This window comes from Myotis davidii, unplaced genomic scaffold, assembly GCF_000327345.1.
Source record: "Myotis davidii unplaced genomic scaffold, ASM32734v1 scaffold172, whole genome shotgun sequence".
Classification (NCBI taxonomy): Eukaryota; Metazoa; Chordata; class Mammalia; order Chiroptera; family Vespertilionidae; genus Myotis; species Myotis davidii.
Window position 1 is genome coordinate 3,562,580 of NW_006284343.1, and position 4,625 is coordinate 3,567,204.

The window sequence follows — 4,625 nt, forward strand, 5'->3', positions numbered from 1 at the left end:
GCTGATACCTCCCATGAGGGCTGTCTGCTGCTCCTCACCATGACCTCGCCATCGCCACTCCCACTGTACAGATGAGCAAACTGAGGCTGGAGAGGTTAAGTGATTTGCCGGGTCCTGTGGCTGCAGGCAGGCTGGGCCTCTAGCACAAGCTTCTGGGATTCCGAAACCTGGGGTTCTTCCTTCTAAACTAGTGATTCGTGACCTCTCTGGGGGTCACGCGCCCCAGGAGGACCTGACAACATACGTAGACTTTCCAGAAAATCCAAGCTGTCCTAAACCACTTCCGGGCTCACACACCACCTGGTGCCCTGTGGTTCAGTCCCGGCCCTGACACCCGGCGTTGGCACAGACCCCACAGGTCAGGGGCTCAGTCGAGGAGGTGAAAACTGGATGGTCCCACTCTGATCACTGGGCATACTCTCTCCTAGATCTCTAGGGAGGTGCTAATCTAGCCTACGCGCAGGAGGACCTGACAACATACGTAGACTTTCCAGAAAATCCAAGCTGTCCTAAACCACTTCCGGGCTCACACACCACCTGGTGCCCTGTGGTTCAGTCCCGGCCCTGACACCCGGCGTTGGCACAGACCCCACAGGTCAGGGGCTCAGTTCCACATGACTGCCCACCTTCAGGTGTCAGGGCACTGCGGGGAGGGGTCCCCAGGCCATCGCACCCTGACCCACTGGCTAAAAATGTGAGGTTCCCATAACCCCTTGGCTTTGATCATGGGTAGACCGCTGGCAGAATGCCAGAAAGCGCCAAACTTATGGCAACAGTTTGACCATCAGGATAAATTGGGGACCAGCCGAATGAAGAGGCACGGAGGGAAAGGTCTGGGAGGGCTCCCAACGCAGGGTTCCCGCCTCCCAGCGGCGTAGCTGCACCCCTCCCGGAACTCCATGTGTTATGTGCCCTCAGCTGCCAGCCCGCTCCACGTGCGCCGCTTTACCTTAGTATTTTACTTCTGCACTGTGCCTCCTAGCGGCGTAGCTGCACCCCTCCCGGAACTCCATGTGTTTAAGGACCGGAAGCTCCTCCCAGCTCTGGCTGCGGGTTTTTACTGGGTTTCATCGCATAGACCGATTGGCTGAATCACCGACCACATGACTGAACTCATTCCCAGCCTCCCTGAAGGTCAGGCGGGCTCAGAACCCCAAATCTCTAATCACGTGGGTGCTCCTGGTGACCAGCTCCCATCCTGAGTCACCTCATCTCTTAGCATGATCTCGGGGGTGATGCAAGGGGATTGTGGGTCACCAGAGAAAGCCTGAGGGTTTGGCGCCCGAGAATTTCTGCGATGCACCGGCTTCATTCTCCTCGCTCTCTCTGTGTCTGTGGTCACTTCTCTTTTCATCTCTTCATTCGGCTACACAGTGGGTTCTCTGTTAGACGGAATTGTATGAAAGTTCTGGTTTTTGAGTCAAAAACAGTTGGATATCAGCAGCTTCACATGGTTTAAGCCAATATTATTTACCCGGCATACTACACCCACTGTCTCACTCAGTGCCCCAGGGCAACGTGAGGATCCCTCCCAGGACCCAGGGGCAAAGGCCAGTCTGGTAACAGGCCTTCCACAGCTCTCCCCACCCCCCCCTCGCTGACCATCCTAACGCCAGGCAGGTGGGACTTCAGTCCCAAACACAGCGCTTCCAGAAACCGACGCTGCACATGCACCCATGGGGACAGGGCTAGGTTGTGTGGGGCTTGAAGCTTCGGCGATTTGGGGAGAAGGGAGGTGCGTCTTTAAGAAAAAGACCAGACTGTTATGAATGCCAACGGGGGATGAAAGAAGAGTCCTGAACCCTAACTCTTGTCAATAAGTCCGCTTGTCTCCGTGTGCAGTGGCGGAACTACGAGGTGATTTTTTGTAGTGATATTTGTGATGGCTAAAGCTGGGGAAATGCCCACGAAGAGGGAGGGACATGTTAAATAAGCGATGGCCCGTCCACCCGGGCAGTGGAATACTATGCAGCTGTGAAAAAGGCGAGGGCCTTTCATATGTGCTGACACGGGAAGAGCTCCAAGATGGGTTCTTTTGCTGTTTGTTTGTTGTTGTTTTTTGCCTCCATCCTCTCAGGGTCCAAACTGTATTTGTTAAGTATAAACTAGTGGGGAGGACCGCTGGCAGAAGGCCAGAAAGCGCCATACTTATGGCAACAGTTTGACCATCAGGATAAATTGGGGACCAGCAGGATGAAGAGGCACGGAGGGGGAGGGCTGGGAGGGCTCCCAATGCAGGGTTCCCACCTCCCAGCGGCGTAGCTGCACCCCTCCCGGAACTCCATGTGTTTAAGGACCGGAAGCTCCTCCCAGCTCTGGCTGCGGGTTTTTACTGGGTTTCATCGCATAGACCGATTGGCTGAATCACCGACCACATGACTGAACTCATTCCCAGCCTCCCTGAAGGTCAGGTGGGCTCAGAACCCCAAATCTCTAATCACGTGGGTGCTCCTGGTGACCAGCTCCCATCCTGAGTCACCTCATCTCTTAGCATGATCTCGGGGGTGATGCAAGGGGTTTGTGGGTCACCAGAGAAAGCCTGAGGGTTTGGCGCCCCCTCCCGGGACCCAGGGGCAAAGGCCAGTCTGGTGACAGGCCTCCCACAGCTTCCTGCCCACCCCGCTGACCATCCTAACGCCAGGCAGGTGGGACTCCGGCTCCAAACACAGCGCTTCCAGAAACCGACGCTGCACATGCACCCATGGGGGCAGGGCTAGGTTCTGTGGGGCTTGTAGCCTCGGTGATTTGGGGAGAAGGGAGGTGCATCTTTAAGAAAAAGACTAGACCAGCGGTCGTCAAACTGCAGCTCGCGAGCCACATGCGGCTCTTTGGCCCCTTGAGTGTGGCTCTTCCAGAAAATACCACGTGCGGGCACGCACATACAATGCGATTGAAACTTCGTGGCCCATGCGCAGAAGAGCTCCAAGATGGGTTCTTTTGCTGTTTGTTGTTGTTTCTTGCCTCCATCCTCTCAGGGTCCAAGCTGTATTTGTTAAGTATAAACTAGTGTTTATACTCACCGGCTCACCCAGGCTGGGGCGGGGGTGGTGGTGGAGGGGAGAGACTGACAGGAGTTTGAGGTCAGGGCACTATGGACAGAGCTGCAATGGGGTGGGGGAGGGACGCATGCTGAAAAATTACTTGAGGGGCTGGGGGCGGGTTCTTATGGTCCTGACACGTTTGGACGGGGAGACCCCTGGTAGTGAGGGGGGCAGGGCAGCAAGAAAGCAGGGGTCTGGAGGAAGGAGCTGCTGTCATCAAGATATTGGGGTGATAGACAGGGTAGGACCCTCAGATGTGATCTGGCTGATGGGAGCGGGAGACCCAAGGATGACCCCAGGGCGCCCTGCCCCTGGCCCATCGGGTGACTGGGACAGGCTGTGTCTTCCAGGCTGTTTGTCTCTGAACGGCACCGGACATGTGACGGGCACCGTGGGGGGATCGCTGAGCGTGCATCAATGAGGGGAATGTGGAGAAAGGAGGGGTTCTGCTGTTTTATTTGTTTTAAATATATTTCTATTGATTTCAGAGAAGAAGGGAGAGGGAGAGAAACAGAAACATCAATGATGAGAGAGAACCATCCATAGGCTGCCTCCTGCACACCCCCCACTGGGGATCGAGCCCGAAACCCAGGCATGTGCCCTGACGGGGAATTGAACCGCAACCATCTGGTTCACAGGTTGATGTTCAACCCCTGAGCCACGCCTGAGAAGAAGTATACAGACTATAACAAATACTGGTGCAAAAGCCCATGTTTGCCACCACTGAGGACGAAGATTGTGGAGACCACAAAGTCAAAGAGAGAAGTGAGGAGAGACCGTGTGTCCATCAGGGACCATCCAACAAACCTCACCTTCACAGTGACCTTGGAGGGCCTCACAGAGGGTGATGAAGGCACATACAGGTGTGGGATCAATAGACCATGGAGTGAAGTACGTTGGGACCTCACCTTCCCGGTTGAAGTGTCTGTGTCCCCAGGTGAGTCACACACACCCTCCCCTTGTCCTGCCTGAGGAGTCTCAGGTCAGAATAGCTGAGGGAGGAACAGATCAGAGACTCAGAGCAAACTATGAGTGTGAGTGTGTGTGTGTGAGTGTGTGTGTGTGTGTGTGTGAGTGTGTGTGTGTGTGTGTGAGTGTGTGGTGGAAGGGCACCATGTTTACATTTCATACTTTAAGAAACAGCCCATTTGATTATTTATTGGTTGCTGAATGTGTGTGAGTGTGTGTGTATGGGTGTGGGTGGGTGTGAGTGTGTGTATGGGTATGTGTGTGTATGGGTGTGGGTGTGTGTGAGTGTGTATTGGTGTGTGTGTGTGTGTGTGTGTGTGTGTGTGTGTTTTAACGTTGGTACAGTTGACTTTGTGGTACTGGGAGGCTTCCTGCAGGAGCTGGTGCCCATGCTCAGTCCTTCAGTCCTGAGGGATGGGAAGGCATTTGTCAGGCGAAGGGGAGGCTGAGAGAGTAGAGTGTGTGAAGGAGAGAGAGGAGAGGAGAAGAGATGCTGGTCAGCCCCGTGGAGGCAGGACCTGATTTGGGGAAAGGCTGGGGGCTGAAGGTGTGAGGGCAGTGGCAGACTCACAGCGAAGCAGACAGCTCTGGGGGTGGGGGTGGGGGGGCAGCACG